The sequence below is a fragment of the Dryas octopetala genome, chromosome 7 (genome assembly GCF_963921425.1).
Source record: "Dryas octopetala chromosome 7, drDryOcto1.1, whole genome shotgun sequence".
Classification (NCBI taxonomy): Eukaryota; Viridiplantae; Streptophyta; class Magnoliopsida; order Rosales; family Rosaceae; genus Dryas; species Dryas octopetala.
Window position 1 is genome coordinate 14,814,922 of NC_141372.1, and position 21,400 is coordinate 14,836,321.

A 21,400-nucleotide genomic window follows, 5' to 3' on the forward strand; every position below is an offset into this window, starting at 1 on the left:
GGTGGCGGCAGCGGCAGCGGCAGCGGCAGCGGGGGTGGTGGTGGGGGTGGCGAGGGTGGTGGTGTTAGTGGTGGTGACGTTGGCGGCAGTGGTGGTAGTGTTAACATGGTCGACACGACTTATTTTTCTTTTGTAAAAATTGGAATTTTGAAAATGACACCAATTTAGGTAGAATTTAAAATTGGAATTTATAACCTTCAAATCCCAAGTTTTTTTCCACCTAGAATTTACAAAATTCTGTATTTATTGACCCAAATAAGAAAATTAGAGCATGTAATTTCTTAAATGCTGAGTTTTGTTTAAATTCCGAGTTTTTTTCCGCCATCCAAACACACCATAAAGTCTGTTGGTTCTTGTTAGCCACAAAGGTTGTCAATTTCCTTGGATTTGGTTGATTCTTATCTTTTTTAACAAGTTCTATAAAACTTGTTGGTCACGCGTTTGGGTCAGGTGAGCCGAGTAAAGGATCTCGTGGTTTGGTGATGTTTACACCTACACAGATTTTCATGTAGAGGGACATGGTGATCATTGAGGTTCTATCTGACGACGAGACCCCTTCGACCTCGACCACTATTGGATATTTGAGCTGCAATAGTTTCATGATGAGCGAATGAGGGTTGGACTAAGTAGATTTGTTATTTTCGTCATTTTTAAGATTTTTTTGTTGGCTCATTAAATTTTTAGTAAACTATTAAGCTTGTGCTTTTCGATCGATATGGGGTAGAGGCGTCAGAGGTGGCGATCAAATCCATGTTAATAGAAATATATGGAATTTAATAAAATGAACTAAATCAATACATTCTTATTGAAGGAATTCAGGCATCTATCTCAAAACCAATTGACAATAGAAGGCGTAACCTAAACCCTTATAAACCACTATACAAGGTTATAATATTCCAATGTGAGATAACACTTCACATTCTCACACGCCCCCGCACGTGTAGCGTCACTTTAAGCCAAACACGTGAACAGCTCATACTTATATTGAGTGATGTGGAGCAAGTGTGGCTAAGGCTGGCATTTTATACTGAAATACCAAAAACAAAACCACCTACCAAGCTGATCCGAACCGATCGGTTCGATTTTGTTGTTGTTTTTTCGGTTTCAGTTGGTGAACTGTTCCGAACCGCCACGATCGAGGTCGGAAACTGCATGGAAACCACCCCCCGTAGAACACCAAAAACCCTGATCGACCCTTCCAATACCGCTGACTGATCACTACCAATCCTGAAAAATCAGTTACATACCTCAATCGGTTCGGCACGCGGCGGGTCTTTTTTGTTGGCACCTGTGTTTCAGTAGTCGGTAGTCAGCATCGGTGTTTCGGTTCAATTACCAACCGTGATTCCACCGTTACGTGTGGCCACTCGACCTAACATACGTAGGTGAACCTGCTCCGATACCATGAAAAAATCTAAGCATTCATCTTAAAACCAATTGGCAATATGAGAAGTAGACCAAGACCCTTATATGTTACAATACAATGTTATAATTTTTCAATGTAGGACACACGCCTCTGCAAGTGTGGCGTCACTAAAGCCAAACACGTGAACAACTCATACTTAAATTGGATGACGTGGAGTATGTGTGGTCATTCAACTTAACACACGTGGATGAACCTACTCTGATTGCATGAAGGAATCAAGGCATTCATTCCAAACCAATTGGCAATAAGAGAAGTAGCTCAAACCCTTATAAGCCACTGTAAGGTTATAATTACAAATAAGTCAATAAAAAAATTCAAAATTACAAAAAGGTCAGTACCAAAGTTTCTATCTCATTTTAGTCAATCATATAATTTCAGAAATTACGTTTTGATTAATAGCCCTACGGGCCCCAGCTCATTATTAGTTTTTCTTTGAGTTTGTTTTACCCTTTTGCCCCAACTTATTGTTTTTATTTTAATAATTTAGTTAGTTTATTACCTTTAATTTTTACACGTGTTAGCTTATAGTTAGTTTTGATCTTTTTGTAATTTTTTGAAATTTTCATGGTAATGGCAGTAGCTGTAATTTCTAGTATTTGTTATGTCTTCTTTTATATAATCCATAATTTCATTTAATTCATTTTAGTCAATGGTGACTATTTTGGAATTTAGGAAATGTTCATTGACCTATTTGTACTTATAAAATGTTTTACTGACATTTTTGTAAATAGCCCTATATAATATTCCAATGTGGGATAACACTTCACATTCTCACACTTATGTTATTTGATTGAGCTATTCTTCATGGTCATCTAGTTCAATGGTTCATGCACCACAAATGACGTGTCTCAAAGAAATGTCCACAAAGAAGTCGACCTAAACAAGATTATAACGGAGGGGTCGAAATGTGCTATCAAGAGGCAATATTCGACAATCTTCCCTTGCTATCCCTAGGTGGCCGGTGGCAATGAGGGTGGGTTCTTTTCTCTCTTGAACTCTCAGAAAAACTCTCAAAACATATTCTCTATCTTATATCTCAGGACTAATACTTACCTAGGATCTTAATATTTCTCATCGACGAGGATAACTCTCATATTTATAATAGGAGTATTAAAATCAATTCCCATAATCCTAGGGAGTGCCGACCATGTTGAGGGATTGGGTTGTTGCAATTTTATCCACATTTCATATTCAATAAATAAATACATAAAATCCAAAAAGCCTATAATAATCCTAGCCAAAATAATAATCTAATAAATATATATACTTTGGGCCTAATTGAACTTCTAAACTCTTTAGTTAGCCTAATAAATACAAGGGAAAAGATTTTGTGCCCTATTAAGACACAAGATCTATGTGCCATAATCTGTGACAAAATTATTTTGCGGAGAGTGTTCTAATAATTTGTGCCCTAATCGTGTCCTAATTACATGTCATAGTCACATAAGCTTCTCTAAAGACTCTTTTAACCTCTTTTAAAAAATTTTAAAACCTAAATGGAATTGGATATTCTATCTTCTACTTCTAATCTCATCTCAGTTGTCCAACTTCATTAAACTAAATCCAATAGTCATAAATAAACTTAAAAAAAAAAAAAAACTTTTTTAATATATTCTTCATCTTCTTCAGATGGAGGCTTATGGCTTATGGCTCATGGCTACATCAATCATAAGTTACAACTATCTATGTTTTGTAGTATAGCTGAAAAGTATCACTTTTGTACAAGTGATCAATTCATCTGCTTCTTCCTTCTAATAGAAAAACAATTAATGAAGTATAGTTGAAAAGCATGGGATACTGCTAATTTAGTTTAATGAAGTATATCTGAGTAGATTGCAGTCATTAGATTGAAATCAAACGGAGGTGATGTTTTGATGAAAGACACTAAAAGTAAATTGTTATTGGAGAATCAACCCAGGAAAAAATAGATGTGGGATTCGATTGGTCTATAAAATTGAAGGTTTTTAATTCAATCTCTTCTACTAAATCACCTAATGATCCAATTTTCTTTTACTTTCCCATTCAAAAGGAAAAAAAAATGGAGTAATAGAGCCGGCCACCTATTATGTCTTCATGGATTGGAGTATACCCATTCATTGTTCTTGATGCTTATAAGAAGGAAGAAGCAGATGAAATTGTAGACGTCAAATTCTTTGGAGACGTCAACAAGATTGAGTTATGAAGAAAAAATTGTTTCCCAATAAAATCATTCAATAACCTAGTTGAAGGTTTCTCTAATTCTCCTAAAAGAATAATTGTTAGATTAAGTTGGACGATTCAGAACTAATGGAAGAGAAAAGAAGAAGAAAAAGTATTGGAGATGATCTAGGTCTTTGAAGATGATGTCTTTAAATCATAGGGAAAATACAATACATATTTATATTAAAAAATTAAATAGTAATTTTCACTACTAATTAAATTTGAGTCGAATAAGATAGTCTTTTAACAATAATCATATTATATATTCTAATGTGGCAAATATATAATGATATGTGCAAAATATTTTTGCCACATCAGATTAGGGCATATAGATCTTGTGCCCTATTAGGGTCCAAAATCTTTTCCCTTATTTTGCATACATCAGTATATATTTGTCAAATCATATTAATATTATATTTAGTGAAAGACCATCATATCTTATCCATATAAAATTCAATGATTTTTTTTTATTCTATATGTTTGATTTATCTTATTTTTCATAGTTCATCATCACATCTGTTGATCGATCATCATTCTCATCAATATAGTTAGAGTAATCTTACCACCATGAAAACTATATATTCATGATTTTTTTTTTCTTGATAGACTATTCATGGGAATATGTTTCTAGCTAAAACTAGATGTAGATTCAAAAATCATTATAGGCGAATAAAGCCAATAAATTGAGATAATATACCAGAAAACGATAAAGCTCACTTGAATTAAACTTTTGATTCACTTAAATTGAAATGCCTTATAAAAATTGAACTTTTGCTCTTATTCGTCCAAAAAATAGATTCTACTATGAACACATCATTGTTCTAGCCTTCATAGAAATAGCCCACGCAGAAGCCCAAAGGGGGCAACAACCCAGCAACAACAAACAAAAACAAAAGAATTGTGTCGATAAAACTAATGTCGTTGGAAAAGAATATATATCGGCAAAACTCTTTCTGAGACCATGGAAGATTTATAATATTTATTAATCAAGTTTTTTCTTTTGTGATTCTTCGCACATTCTTAAGTTTTGCTAGATTGCTCATTATTGTCACTATAATTTTTTCGGGCCAAAAGATGTTTTTGGTTCTTGTACTATGGATGAGTCGCACTTTGGTTATATCATTTCAATTTGAAGTTTTTAAGGATCGTGTTTCCATTAATGTCGCAATCAGGTCCAATCTGTCAAAATCGTTTACTTTAGAGCCAATCAGGTGGTACCACGTTGGCATTTTCCGTTTCGGTTGTGACGAATTGGACCTGATTGTGACACTAATGGAAACACGGTCCTACAAATGTGCAAATTGAAATGGTTGGACCAAAGTGCGACTTACCCCAAAGTACAAGAACTAAAAGTGACTTTACGCCAATTTTTCGTGCAAATGACGCTCTAGAAAATTTCTGGTTTGTGTTCTGTTAGGTGGACCAATACCGAACACAATAACAAATATATTTCGATGGGTGTCAACCGAATGGGTCATTCGACAAACAGTCATCAAACAACATACTCTCACTCGATTGACATCCATCGAATGGACATATGAAGTAAACATGTTTGGATTCATTAATTCGGTGGGAGTGTTTTGAAAATACTAAACAATTTCAGTGGTTGGCTAATAAATACTGTCATCATATTCAGCATACTAGTACCGAATGAACCTCTCCGATATGAATACCCATAAACCTCATTTACGTGCAAAAAACTCCAATTAATTCATATAAAAACATCATATTTATCAACAAATATGAAAAATCAATCCAAAAAACTTAGAAATGTTATAAACTAAGAGTGTTTCTCAAAAAGCTTGTGTATTCCATCTTTGGTATAGGTGCCTATTTATAGGCTTACAATGATAGGATGGTTAATACAAATCATTAATCACTCATAAATTTGTTGGTTACAAATCACTAATTACCACCATTAGTACATAGGTTACAAGAATGTCATTAAGGCATAGGTTTCACAATAATGACGATATGATAATGGTACGGTCATCCACACATTAATCCTTATGATTTATAACACTCCCCCTTGGATGTCCACCATACAATGATAGTTGCCTCATTAAAATCTTGCTTGGAAAACTCAGTGGGAAAAAACCAAAGTGAAGGAAAAAGAGTACAACCTTATGGATCATTGATATGATGTTGAACGCGCTTATGTTGCCTCATTAAAACCTTGCTAGAAAAAACTCAGTGAGATAAAAACCTAGTCGAAGGAAAAAGAGTACAATGTGCATATGTCCATAAAAGTATACTTCTTAATGCTTCCCCTGACAAGGATCTCCCCTTGATGATTGCATGCTTCAATTTGATTGCTTATAGAGTTGACGCAAACCTATTCCATACACCAACTTCTGAAATGTAGACTTCGGTAGAGATTTGGTGAAAGGTTCGCCAGCTTATCATTGGATCGAATTTGCTTGACTTCAATTTACTGACCTTTTTGAAGTTCATGTGTATAGAAGAATTTTGGTGATATATGTGTGGTCATGTCACCTTTGATATATTCTTCCTTTATTTGAGCAATACAAGCAGCATTGTCTTCATACATAACAGTTTGAGTGTTTGTTGGAGGTAGATCACATGTGCTCCGGATATGATGAATTACTGATCTTAGTCAAACTGTAACGACCCGACCCAAATTTTCACTAGAAATTTAATTTTTATTTAATTATGTTTTTAAGAAGTTTTTTTTTAAGGATGTTAAATTGTATTTTAAAGATTTGAGATTTATTTAAAAAATAAAAAGGGTTTTGAATTATTTATTTGTTTTAATTTTGGGCTTGACCAAAAAATTGACTTTTAAAATAAAAGGGCTTTCGATTTTGACTTCGGATCCGTTAGATAGGTTTCGAGCCCACAATTTCATAGACACGTAGCACGCGTCGATTCGAGTTACGGTTTGTGAGATATGGGCGTTTGAAGCGAGGGGCAATTTCGTAAAATTGACAAAGTGGGATTTAAATACCCAAAATCAGAAATTTTTTTCTGATTTCTCTCTCTCTCTAGAACCTTCTACCAGCTTCTCTCTCCTCCCTTTATCTCTCTCTCCCCGCACTCTCTCCCTCTGTCTTCTCTCCCCCGCAACCACCCCTGCGCCCACAACCCAGCAACCACCACCCACCCCTGCCGGCCTCTGCCTCTGACAAGCACACCCTCCAGGCGCCGACCACCCTCCCACGCTCACTCTCTCTCCTCATTCTCTCTCTCCCCTTTTTTCACTGTGTGCGACCAACTGAGCCACCCAGCCACTTCCGGTGACTTTTCTGTCGACTTCGACCACCGGCGAGCCTCCCCTGACGCCGACCAGCTTAGCTCCGGCCTTCCTCCAGCCCAACCCAGCTCCCCTGCACATCGGAAAAACTCGCCAGAAAACCATCCAACCGCCGCCCCTTCTCTTTGGCCATTCCGGCCACCTCCAGCCTCCGTTCGGCTTGTTTCCAGGCGACGCGGCTGTAGCTCGTGACGATCCGGCGGAGGATCAAAGCTAAGGCAATCTCTGTGAGTGGACTTGGTTTCTTGAACGTTTTTATAAATTCATGGATGTGTTCATGTTTAATATCTTGAGTAATTGATTACTGAGTAGTGAGTTGGATTTTGTTTTCCTTAAAATGATTTTCAAAAACTTCGAGATATAAGTCATGATTTTTATAATGATTTTATCCAAATATGATGACTTGTGAATTTGACCTTGATTTTAATTGAATTATGGGTTTTAAATGATTATTTGCCCATTTAATTATTGGAAAACCAAATATGAGATTTTATCTAGCTTTGAAAATTTGTAAATGAGATTTCCATGTTGAGAATTGACTTTGTTGATTTGAGAATTTTCGTTGTGGAGGATAACTTATTTTGAATTTGAAATTTATGCAATAAGTTCATGGATTTAAAGTTTCTTGGGAAAGTACAATAATCTATTCTTGATGGAAAAAGATTTATTTGGGTTATGGAAAAAAAAAAAAAATGGTTTTCAAACCACCCTTGCAGTACCCTCCAGGTTATCAGATTGGATAGGTCTTTGGGACCCATCACGACACACATATAGGCTTTCGGCCGTGTGTCGGGATGCTTCGCCCTTTGGGGGCTACTCTGCGTGCACATATGACAGAATTGCCTGCACGTGCTGGTTTTATTCGCATGTGTGTATGGCCAGGATATTGCCTGCACGTGTTGGATTTTACTCCACGCGTGTGTATGGCCAGGATATTGCCTGCACGCGTGTTGGATTTTACTCCACGCGTGTGTATGGCCAGGATATTGCCTGCACACGTTGGATTTCATTCCACGCGTGTGTATGGCCAGGATATTGCCTGCCTGTGCGATGCAGGAATTCCGCACAGGTGTATGGCCAGGATTATTCAGGGTATATAGCATGGTGGAAAAATAAAATTGATATCTTCAAGAGTTTTAAATATGGATTTTAAGTGAGAAATACTTTTCGAGTTTTATTGAGATTTCGATTTCATTATTTTTATGACTTCGTTAAATTAAATGATTTACTATTGAGAAATGTGTTTTGAGTTATCTTTTCTTTGAGTTCCATTAGTTTTATAATACTTTTAAAGCTTGAAAATGGTTTTAAAACTGGAGGATTTCAAAGAGTGACGTGAGGTCTTAGAGCTAAACGTGGTTTTGAAGGATTTTCTGAGAAAGGAAGTTTACTCTTGTTTCGTTTCTATTAAACTGTCCATTCACTGAGTTATCTCACAGTTTTTCTTGTTTTGTCTTAAATTGTCCCCCCAGGCAAATTAGCAGTGGTGGAGGTCGGGCCAATCACGTCGAGGCATTTACGTCCATATTTCGAGGCATTTACGTCCATATTCCTACTCAGAACAGTAGGCGCCATTCTATTTCCAGTGTAAAAATATCTTATAATAGATTAGTGGCTCTGATAACCACTCCCAAGATTTTTAAGATGGTTTTTCTGTGAATTGTTGGGTCAGAGACCCTTTTTGGTTGTTGTAGAGGTGATTGATATCTTAGAAGTGTTTTTTAACAGGTATTGAAATTTCTGGGTTAGTCCATTTTCAGGGGAGGTTCTGCCGAATTTTCGGTAGGATTTTCCTTGAATTTGGATTCTCGTAGGACCTTTCCGGGTTTCGGGGTGGAATTCGGGGGCGGTCCTGTCACAAACACATTCTCGGCTAGCTTCATGGAGAGCAAGTATTTCTGAATGGTTAGAGGAAGTAGCAACCAATGTTTGCTTTGTAGACCTCCATGAGATTGCTGTATTTCCACAAGTAAACACATATCAGGTTTGGGAGTAGCCCTTGTGCAGATCTGAGAGATATCTAGAATCTGCGTATCCAACAAGACTTGAGCCATTGGAAGATTCACTTGAATAATATAGACCCATATATATCTAATGTTCGACAAAGGTAACGTAAGATATGTTTGACACCATTCCAATGCCTATGTGTTGGAGCAAAGCTATATCTGGCTAACAAATTAATTCACTGAGAATGATATATTCGGTCTAGTACATTGTGCTAAGTATAATAAAGCATTTATTGCACTAAGATATGGCACTTCTGGGCCAAGGATCTTTTCATTATCCTCTTTAGGATGAAACAGATCCTTTTTAGTGTCAAGAGATCGGACAACCATTAGAGTGCTTAATGGATGGGCTTTATCCATACTAAAATGTTTTAAAACCTTTTCGATATAGGTTGCTAACTGATGGACAAGAATTTCATTTGCACAATGCTCGATCTGTAGGCCGAGACAATATTTTGTTTTCCCCATATCCTTCATTTGAAATTCATTTTTCAAATAATCGACAATTTTTACAATCTTTTCAGGAGTTCCAATTAAATTCATGTCATCGACATATACTGCCACTATTGCAAATCCAGAACTTGATTTCTTTATAAAAACACAAGGGCATATAGGATATTAATATAACCATTTTTTGTCAAATATTCACTAAGACGATTATACCACAATCGCCCAGATTGTTTTAACTCATACAATGATCGATCGTCTCAATTTGATGAATACATATTTCGGGGTTTTGTTTCAGGCAACTTAAATCCTTCTGGGACTTTCATATATATATATATATATATATATATTGGCATCTAACTCTCCATATAAATATGCTGTAACAACATCCATAAGTCTCATATCAAGCTTTTTTGAAACTGCGAGACTAATTAAATATCGAAATTTAATTGAGTCCATAACAGGAGAATATCTTTCCTCATAATCAATTCCAGGCCTTTGTGAGAAACCTTGTGCAACGAGACAAGCTTTATATCTTGCAATCTCATTTTTCTCATTTATCTTTCTTGTAAAAATCCACTTGTAACCTACAGGGTTAACATTTTCTAGTGTTTGAACTACAGGTCCAAATACACCACGTTTTTCCAAAGAACTTAATTATGCCTGGATTGCATCCATCCATTTAGGCCAATCTTGCCTTTGTCTGCATTCATTAACATATCTTGGTTCAATATTATCATCATTTTTTGTAATATCAGTAGTTTCTGCAAATGAGAATATATCATCAATAATAATCTCATTGTGATCCCACAATTCATTAGTGTATGCATAATTTACTGAGATTTCTTTATTGTTAAGTACATGTGCCTCTTCAGGAGCTTGTGTTTCTTCAAGGATATTTTCCCTTTCAGAATTTGAGAAATCATGAAGTGTTGGTTCATTGGTTATTTCTCTTTCAAGAACCTCTTATGGAGCATTCTCTCTAGGATTTGAATGCACTTTTAATTTCCTCTTACAAGGGGCTGCTGAATCCTTTGAACCTAAAGGTTTGCCACGCTTTAGGTGTGCAATAGAGGATTCGTTTGCTGCCACATTAGTTTTTCCAATTGGGACATTAATTCTTGCAAGTGCATTTGCGGCCGGTATATGTGATTTAGTCACTTTTGCTATATAAGTAAATGCATCTAGCATTTGATTAGCAATACTTTGAAGATGTACTATCCTTTGTACCTTATTTTCACACTGAGTTGTACGAGGATCAAGATGAGACATGGTGGATACATTCCACGACAATTCATGCCGTTCTTTAGGAACAGTCTTTTATCCCTTTAACGGCGAGAAGATAGTTTCATCAAAGTGACAATCCGCAAAACGTGCTGTAAAAGTACACCTGGCAAGGGTTCGAGATATCTAATAATGAAAGGTGAATTAAAACCAATATAAATGCCAAGTCTGCGTTGAGAACCCATTTTAGTGCGTTTTGAGGGTGCAACAGGCACATATACCGCACAACCAAAAACTCGTAGATGTGAAATATTAGGTTGAGTACCAGAAACGAGTTGTAAAAGAGAGTAAGAATTATGGGCAACATGTCTCAATCTAACTAATGATGCAGCATGTAAAAACTGCATGTCCCCATGCAGAAATTGGCAATTTTGTTTTCAAAAATAAAGTTCGAGCGATCAATTGAATACGCCTAATAAAAGCTTCTGCTAGTCCATTTTGGGTATGAACATGGGAATTGGATGTTCAACATCAATTTGAAAGGACATATAATACTCATCAAAAGTTTGAGATGTAAACTCTCTAGCATTATCAAGTCGAATAGACTTGATAGAATAATCTGGAAATTGTGCTCATAATTTAATTATTTGAGCAAGTAACTTAGAGAATGAAACATTACAAGTCGATAATAGGCTAACATGGAACCATCTTGTGGATACATCAACTAGGACCATAAAGTAACGAAACGGTCCACATGGTGGTTGAATAGGCCCACAAATGTCTCCTTGAATTCTTTCTAAAAATGTTGGGGATTCAAATTCAACCTTTAATAATGATGGTCTGATGACCAACTTTCCTTGTGAGCAAGCTTTGCATAACTTATTAACAAACAACACAATGGGTTTGTTTGTCAACGAATGCCCAGATGATCTGACAATGATCCTTCTCATCATTGTGGATCCAGGGTGACCAAGATGGTCATGCCAAAGTATAAAGGAATTCAGGTCAGTGAACTTCGGGTTCATGACATTATTGGCTTCAATTATTTTTATTTTTATATAATATATCCCTAAAGAGAAAGCTGAGAGTTTTTCCAATATAAGCTTCTAGCTATCTATATTGGAGGTGATTGAATTCCACATTGTTCTCATTTGTAGTTTAATTGTGGTATCCATTCACACGTATGTCTTTAAAACTAAGTAGATTTCTTCTAGATCTGATAAAGTATAAAGCATTTTGAATGGAAAATTGTGTCCCATTTGGTAACAGAATTGAAGAACCTGATATAGTAGTTACATATATTAGCTTTTGACAATGTTAAATTCGAAAAATATTTTCGATCTCAGAGAATTGTGTGTCACACTATTTGCTAGACAGACATCTTCACCATTATTTTTTAAATGGGAATATCTACAGGTCTCATCCATGTGAACTAATATAAAAATAAAATAAATTAAACCAATTACTCAAAAATGAAGGAAATTAAAATATTTATTCAATTGAAAAACTTTATTCTGACTTGAGAACATACAAACACTACAAGAAAAAAAGCTTTGGGCGACGAACTAAGTTCCTCTCCCAAAGTCAAATTTCGTCGCCCAAACTTTTGGGCAACGAACGGAGTTTGTAGACAATTTGGCCGCCTAATCGATGATGCCCAAGAGTTTGGGCGACGAACCAGTAAATTTCGTCGGCCAAAGACACCTGAGGCAACGGTTTTTTTCGTCTCCCGAACCAAGAAGTTCGTCGCCCAAAACCTACTTTGGGCGACGAACCTCTTAGTTCCTCGCCCAAAACATTTTTGGGCGACGGATAATTTCGTCGTCCAAACATTCTTTGGGCGAGGAATTAAGATATTCGTCGCCCAAAGTATGTTTTGGGCGACGAATTCAACCGTCGCCTAAACACGGTTTGGGAGAGGGATCATTAATTTCCTCACCCCAAACCTAGTTTAGGCGACGAAATTATTCGTCGCCCCAAGGATTTTTAGGCGACGAATAATTTCGTCGCCTAAACATTATTTTTTTAAAAAAAATTTTAAAAATTTAATTTAAATTATATATTTAAATTAAATAATATAAAAGAAAAATCTTTATTCAAAAACTATATAAAACAAAATTAATTAATTTTATATATCCAAATATCCATACAAAGTAGAAACAATTTAATACTATATGCAAATATACTTAGTACATCACTAATGGCTCCCTAAGTCAGTAGCATCATCGGCACCGGTGGAGGAGTCTGGCATGCACTGGTCAATGTTCGGTGGCAGCACAAACCCAGGTACAATCCTGGCCAACTGGCCAAACATCTGCTGCATTTGTTGCACCTTACTTGTTTGCTCCGCATATGCCGCTCTCGACTCTTCTAGCTGACCCTTCAACAGCTGCACTTCAGTGGACAGGTTGACTAATTCTGCAGATGGCTGAGACGAAGACCCGGCGCTGAGATCACGAACCCGACCCGCTCCCATTCCGCGTATCTCCCTACCACGCCTAACACCTAGTGTCTCCGTCATAATACGAAGACCGGCATCGCGATCGGGGACTGGGATCGACTCCAACGGAGTGTCCGGAGGGTACTGGCTGGCCACCTCCTCCAAATAACTCGCCTTCTTGGCGAGCATCTCAGCCTTCAAAATGTTATACACAAGTTAGAAATTAGGAAATCAAATACAAATATTAAAAATTGTGAAATAAAACTAAAATATAAAAAACTAACGTGCTTCGCCTTGCCCTTGTCGTTGCCGGGTCGGCCATAAACATCGCCGTAGTTGTCGAGCTCCGAAAATTGCGAACCAACCTGAAAAAGAATGTAATGGTGACAAAAACTCAAACAATACTAAGAAATATATATTAAATTAAATAATGGCGCACCTGACGATACGACTCCACTCGGTATGAGAAGGGCATGGAACCACCATGATGATCAATCCTTGCGGGCGCTTTCCAGTTCTTAAGATTGGCATTCGACTTCTTCTGTTAAATATTAAGCAAATTGTAAATGCATTAGTGCATACACAATAAAAGAATAACATAAGAAAAAATATTTTTGATGTCTTAAATGATATAACATACCAAAAATTCCGGACTCTGAAAATGAGTGCATAACCACTGCCACTGATCAAGCCGAGATGCCATCTCCGGAGGAGGGCTGGCCAATGCCTCAGCTGCCGATCCAAACATGTTATATTCCCTGTGCAGCTCGTGCTTCCATTGTGTGTAAACTTTTCTCAATAACTTCTCCACATACCTAGCTACATCCGGATCCTCCATCCGAATGTCATAGTTTACCTGAAAAAAATGCAATTATCAAATTGTTAGGAATGATCAAATTAATCATTTTGTATTAATTGAAATATACTCACAGAAATGGAGCCCATAATGCTCCTCTTGATGGCGTCATCAACCTTTTGCCAACTGGGGAAAAGCATGGGGCAGTCGCCACGGATAATCGCCCCGACAAAGGAAGCGAAAGTATTATGCACCTCCTTGCTCGGTCGTAGGTGATCTTGCTGAACAATGATGCGAATCCTCTCGTTTGTCGTGCGCGTGAGTCGGGACGCCTTCAACCCTCTACTTATCCCCCTCGTGGTTTTGGTACCTAGAAAAGCAAATATAATATATTAATTTCACAGTAATCTTATAACATCTAAATAAAATTAAACATAAACACAAGTGCTGTGAAAACATTTTTCTTACTCTCTGATGATGAGGCAGTACGAGTGGATGATGCAACATTATCATATGCACCATAACGGTGACCACGCCGGGCCCTCCGTGCCGACTGAATCGCAGACCCAGTACTAGATGAGAGATCTGGGGCTATCGCCGGGGTCGATCCGCTCTGGACTATGAGGTCGGGCTGTACTGCAGGGGCGGGCTGTGCTGCAGGGGCGGGCTGAGCTGCAGGGGCGGACATAGATGCTGAACTGGACCTCCGAGATCCACCCCTGTTCGAGATCAAACTCATCTGCACAATTCAATAAATATTTATGTTAGTCAAAAAGAAAACTAAAGTAATGACTTACTAATTTGAATCATCATTATCACTTACTAATATAAATCACCATTATCAATTACTAATCTGAATCACCACTAGAAATACTCATTTCATCATCATCATCATCATCATCGATACCATCAACATCATCATCTTCATCTTCATCTTCATATTCATCTTCATCATCTTCATCATCATCATCTTCGATGAAATCATTAACATCAATTCGGGGAAGTGGCCCAAGATCAATTGATAAGGCATCGATCTCAATTGGAGGAACATCATGTATCTCGACTTGTTGTATGATAACATCATTGTTGTATGGATTGGGTGACAGGACCGCCCCCGGATTCCACCCTGAAACCCGGAGAGATCCTGCGGGAATCCAAATTCAAGGAAAATTCTACCGAAAATTCGGCAAAACCTCCTCTGAAAATGGACTAACCCAGAAATTCCAAAACCTGTTAAAAAGCACTTCTAAACCACAACCACCTCTACCACAAGTAATACATAAGATCTCAAGCCCACCACAAGTAATACAACTCTAATCAGAGCATATCTACTCCTCTATACAATTATATCTCATTTTATTTATTTTAAGGGAAACCTTAAATCCTAATATATCTATAACTGGAGACGAGAACTCGAATGCCTCGACGTGGTACGGTCCGACCTCGGTGATCGCTACTACTTGGGGGGAACATCAAAAACAAAATGTGAGAAAAACTCTCAGTGAGTGGACAAAATAAACTTCAAAACCTTTCATTTGAAAACCATTTTATAAAACTGCTCGAGCTGAAAAATATCCAATTTTGAACTGAAAATGAATATTAATTGCAAACATCTTTGTAATGAACTCTTTAACAACTTATCCAATACCTTACATCATCAACATAATTCCAATAGAAAGTTTCTATATAACAACTTCAACTTTGAAATTCCTTTTTGAACATGGAAAATAGTGAGAAGTAATAGAAATTATGTATCTTATAAGATTTCTAGCTAAAACCTCTTTTGAGTCTTGAACTGATAAAAGAATAACTAAAAATATTTTTTATCTTATAAAGTTTTTAGTAAAAACGTTGGCCATATAAGTACCCATTTGACGGGCTCCACATTGGTACCGTACAAGACCGTCGCACCAAGTGGACCGTCTTCATAACCTTCCACCCGCACCGTCGCAACGCCGTCATGCGAGTGGACTTAGGGTGTCCTTTGTACCGTCGAATCGCCGTCATACAAGTAGACATACGGTGGCCCTTGTACCGTCGAATTGCCGTCGTACAATAAGCCAAAGTGTCATACATGCACGTAGACTACCCCCAAAGGGTGAGGCATCCCGGCACACGGCCCAAAGCCTATGTGTGTGCCGTGATGGGTCCCAAAGACCTATCTGTATTTATACCTGTGGGTGAGGGTACTTATATGGCGATTTAGAAATCGCTCTGCCACTTTCTAAAACCATTCTTGTAAATAGATAAAATCAACGATTTCTTAAGCTCTTCACATCCTCAAATCATGCAATTAAGAAATCGTCTCAAAATAGTATAGCTCTTAAAACCATAAGCCTTTTAATATCAACCAATTTCCAAATCGTTAACTATTACCCTCAACCACAATCATCCAAAATCATTAACATCACCAATTCAACCATGACAATTCACAAAGATATAATTGAATGACTCAGCAGCAAATCAATAAGTATTCCCTTATAAAGTTAATAACATCAGGGTATTATCAATCAAATGGGCAATCCATAGCAATCCATATAGTGCACTAACAGCCCAAAAGCATTATCAATTAATCTTGTAAAGCATAATCCAATACCCAAATAATCTTAAAGATGTTATTTTCTCAATTTAACCACAAGTATCCATTATGCATTACCAACAACTCCTATAATCTAAAACACCGACATCATAACCAAAACAGCATCAGTTCAATCAATAACCAAATTCCACGCACACCAAAAATTCACATCAATGCATTCCACAGTAACAGCAATTTATATGAGTAATACTTATACTCAATTGAAAACAACTAAACATAAATATTCATAATTAATGCTCTTTCACGACACCATTGCTCGGATACCAAATCCGGCAGCATAACGGCATCGATAATAAGATTTCCCGAGCCTGTATACCTGTTAAGACCAGACAACCAACAATTCGATATACAGGGTTCACAATTTGGCCGTTCAGCAGCCGAAATGGGCGGTAACCACCACGCACGGTGGCTGCCCGGCCCCTAACAACATGCAAACACTTACCGATACGCAAACAGACCCTAGAATTGGCCTCTGGATGTCCTGGGGAGGCTGATTGACAAGGAAGACTGCTCGACCCGCCACCACCAGTGGCGGAGCTGGCGGTGGCAGCAGCAAAACATCACCTCGACAAAAAATTTCAATCCAAAACAAGCCCAAATTCAGTCCAACAATTTACAAGCAACAAATAAAAGGATTTAGGACAGAAATTTAGTAACAACAACTCAACCCGGCCACCACACGCGGAGGAACTCGGGGTGGCTGTGAGTTTCAAACAGGGTTTTTCTATTCTAGTGATAATTGAGTCAAACAAAGTACAATTACATGTAGAGGAGAGAGAGAGGATCAGTTTGGGTACCTCACTCGACGAAAACGCCGCCGGAAACACCAAAAACTGGCCGGAGAAGACAGCTGGCCCTGTGACTTCGTTTTGCGTGCTGCCGTGGTCCGATGAACGATCGGGAACCACCCCTGGACTCGCCGCGACGAGGGGGAGAAGACCCAAGTGGTCCGGCGTCGCGTCTTGGCCGGAGACGGCGGATCACCGTCGCTTGGGTTCGATTGGGTTTGGCCTGGATTCGGATTTTGGCTGAGTTTCTTGGTGATCCGAGACCAAGGGAAGAGAGAGGAAGGGACGGCGAGCTCGGGGAGCTTTCGTCCGCCTCCATCCGCCGCCGGACGCGCGCCCACGCGCCGGTGACAGGACGGCGGTGCTGAACAGGCGAGAGAAGAGAGAGAGAGTGTGTGTCGGGGTAAGAGGAGAGAGAATAATGCCCCCGAAAATTCTGGATTTTGGGTATTTAAAGCCCACACATGTAAAATTACGAAATTGCCCCTCCCTTCAAATGTCCGTATCTCTCAAACCGTAACTCTGATTTATGCGTGCTTCGTGTCTACGAACTCGTGGTCTTGAGATCTATCCAGCGGATCCGAAGTCAAAATCAAAGGTCAATTAATTTAAAAAGTCAACTTTAGGTCAATCCTGATTTAAAACAAAATTTAAAGTAAATCCAAAACCTTTTGAATTTCCGAATAAAATCTCAAATTTTTAAAATACAATTCAACATCCTTTTCAAAAACTTCTTAAAACCATAATTGAATAAAAATTTAAATTTCTAGTAGAAATTTGGGTCGGATCGTTACATTGGGTATGGTCAAAGATGAATCCTCTTGATAGGCCACGTCATCCTGATTTTCTTTTTCCGGAATATCCCATATATTTCGATTTTGAATCATCTTAGCTACTTTCCAACCCACACCCGCCCTAGGATCATCCAGATAACATACTGGTTTCGCCATTGTGGCAAGAATAAATAGATCATTCTCATACCATCAAGTGTTTGTGTTCACAGATATTAAGTCATAATCGAGTTTAATACTGTTGTTCCTATCCGGGTTTGTATTAAACCAATGACACTTAAATAACACAACTTGAAAGCGATGCGAGTACAAGACTTGATGTACACTCGTCAGCTTGCCGTAGAAATCTACTACGCCAGTCTTCAAGTTCTCTACACAAACCCCGCTATTTTGAGTGCTCAAGATGTCATCTCGTTCTACAGTTAAAAACTTAACTCCATTCACATTACATCCGGAAAACGTTTCAACCCATTGAATGCCACTCGCCAAACTCATTAACTCCTTGTATAATGGCGAATTATCATCAGTCAACTTTTCCATCTGTTATAAGACAATGTAATTAATATATTACAAAAAATATACAAACATATAAACGAACTGATCATTATTGTCAGTAATCACTTACATGTTCCTTAAACCATTTAGGAAACAATTCCCGATGCTTTTTCTGTACACGTTCCCTGTCCCATCTTGGATAGTCGCGATTCATTAGTTCATCATGCTCAATGCGTAAGGAGTCAACTTCTTCGCAATTGTTGAGTATAAACCAATGAGCCACCTCCATATCGTGTTTCGAGAATTCAACAGCTGATTTAGGGGCTTCGCCAAATGGTCGTGTAATTTGGGAAAAGACAGAAAGTGTCTCATTTTTTTCACCACCGTCGTCGTTGCGCTGGGGCCGATTGAATGACGTCTCAACACTGCTGAGATACATTGCACAGTAGGTGATGGATTCATTTGCAATGTATGCCTCCGCTGTGGAGCCTTCGGGGCGTGCTCTGTTTCGGACGTACCTTTTGTAATTACCCAACATTCTGCAAATGTAAGTACATAGTGAGAAAACCTTTATGAGTAACATAGAGCTAAACTTGGAGAATAGTAACAAAAAAGTTTAGGAATTGTTACCTTTCTATTGGGTACATCCACCGATAACTGACCGGCCCAGCAAGAATTGCCTTTTGCGATAAATGTATCATCAAGTGAATCATTATATCAAAAAAGGCCGGTAGAAATATTTGTTCAAATTTGCATAGGATGTACACAATCTCATCTTTCAATTTTGACATGTCTGACACACGCAACGTCTTAGCGCCTATATGCTGAAAGAACCTCGACAACCCAACAATCGGTTCAACCACATCTTCGGGCAAAAATTTTCGAATACCCACCGGAAGCAGACGTTGCAATAAAACATGACAATCATGACTTTTCAAGCCCAAAATTTTTCCAGAGTCGATTTTCACATTTCGTGAGATATTGGCCGCGTATCCATCTGGAAATTTAACCGATGCAAGAAACTTTAAGAATTCTTTCTTATCCCCAGGCTTCACGGTATAAAATGGATGTTTCTTTATCATTTTATCACCCTTCTTCGTTAACCACAAATGTTTCCTGATGCCCATTTCTTGCAAATCTTGTCGAGCCTTAATTGTGTCCTTTGATTTTCCCTCAATGCCCAAAATTGTCCCCACCAAACTTTCGCACACATTCTTCTCAATATGCATTACATCGAGATTGTGCCTGATTTTCAACTTGGACCAATACTCCAACTCGAAGAATATCGACTTGTTCGTCCAATTTAGATATGCAGGTGACCTTGGCATATTTCGTTCTTTGTTAGAGGGATGTTTACCAATCCGACCAAATTCTAAGTTATTCAACTGCCTCAAGATGTCATCACCAGATAATTCTTTAGGTTTCACGCCCATCTCCTTTTTTCCGTCAAAGGCCTCTTTATTGTGACGCCATTTATGATCCCTCGGCAACCATCTTCGGTGGCCCATATAACATACTTTACCACTGTGCCAAGCGGAAGTTATATCCTTATTACAAGTAGGACATGTCATATAACCCTTGGTGCTCCAGCCTGATAGATTTCCATAAGCTGGGAAATCATTTATTGTCCACATGATTGCCGCACGCAAGGAAAACATCGTTCCGATGGACTTATCATATGTCGGCACACCATTTTGCCACAATTCTTTCAACTCATCAACCAATGGCCGCAAATATACATCGATCTCCTTGCCAGGGGATTGCGGTCCCGGAATTAATAGCGTCATAATTGTGAATTCTTTTTTCATGCATTTCCAGGGAGGCAAATTATAAGGAACGACGACCACTGGCCAAGTGCTGTGAGATGTGCTCATATTTCCGAATGGATTAAATCCATCAGTAGCAAGTCCTAATCTGACATTTCGTGGATCTGCTGCAAAATCCGGATATATCTTGTCAAATTCTTTCCATGCGCTTCCGTCTGCAGGATGTCTCATCACATCATCCTCAACCCGCTTATCTTTGTGTCATCTCATGTCACTTGCAGTATGTGTCGACATGTACAATCGTTGTAATCTTGGCTTAAGTGGGAAATATCGCAACACCTTTTGCGGAATCAGCTTCTTTCTCTCTACAGACTTGTTCTTATATCTCGGCTCATTGCACACAGGGCATTTATCCTTCCCTTGGTGTTCTTTGTAAAACAATACACAATCATTCTTGCATGCATGAATCTTTTCATATCCCAACCGAGATCTTTCAACACCTTATTCGCAAGATAATGGGTTTCAGGTATATGATTGTTCTTTGGAAGCATTCGTTTCAAAATCCCCATCAACTGATCATAACTTCGATTCGAATGTTGATTAAGTACTTTCCAATGCATTAACTCCACAACAGCAGTTAGCACTGAGAACTCTTCACAACCAGAGTACAATTCCCGCTGAACTTGTTTCAACAATCTCTCATATATACTTATCAAACTCTTCTCTTTGGACTTCGGGTAACCCATCATCTTCATCCATATTATCGCTCTCTGTATCATCCTGATTGACTTCGTGATCAAGCGATGCATATGGATAATCATCGTTTATTATGCCCATCACTTGGTCATTATCATCACCAACAGATTCAGTTGTTTGCAGAATTTTTCGAGCATCCGAGGAAGTCGAAGCATAAACTCTCGGTTCACCATGATAATACCATGTCGTATAGTTGTGTGACATCCCATATTTTACCAAATGAATTCTAACTTCACGCACTGTCTTCCATAAACTGTTGTTACAATCTTGGCACAGACACCTTATATTATTCTGAGCATTGACATGTTCCTGTGCAACTTGGATAAATGACTCGATCCCATACAAATATTCATCACTAACACGATTCGTATTACGTATCCACTGTCAGTCCAT

General features: G+C 38.2%; 1 pseudogene; it reads right to left on the reverse strand.

Annotated features, from left to right (window-relative positions):
• Positions 1-14,608: 14,608 nt before the first annotated feature.
• LOC147279975 (uncharacterized) lies at positions 14,609-21,400 on the reverse strand (annotated as a pseudogene).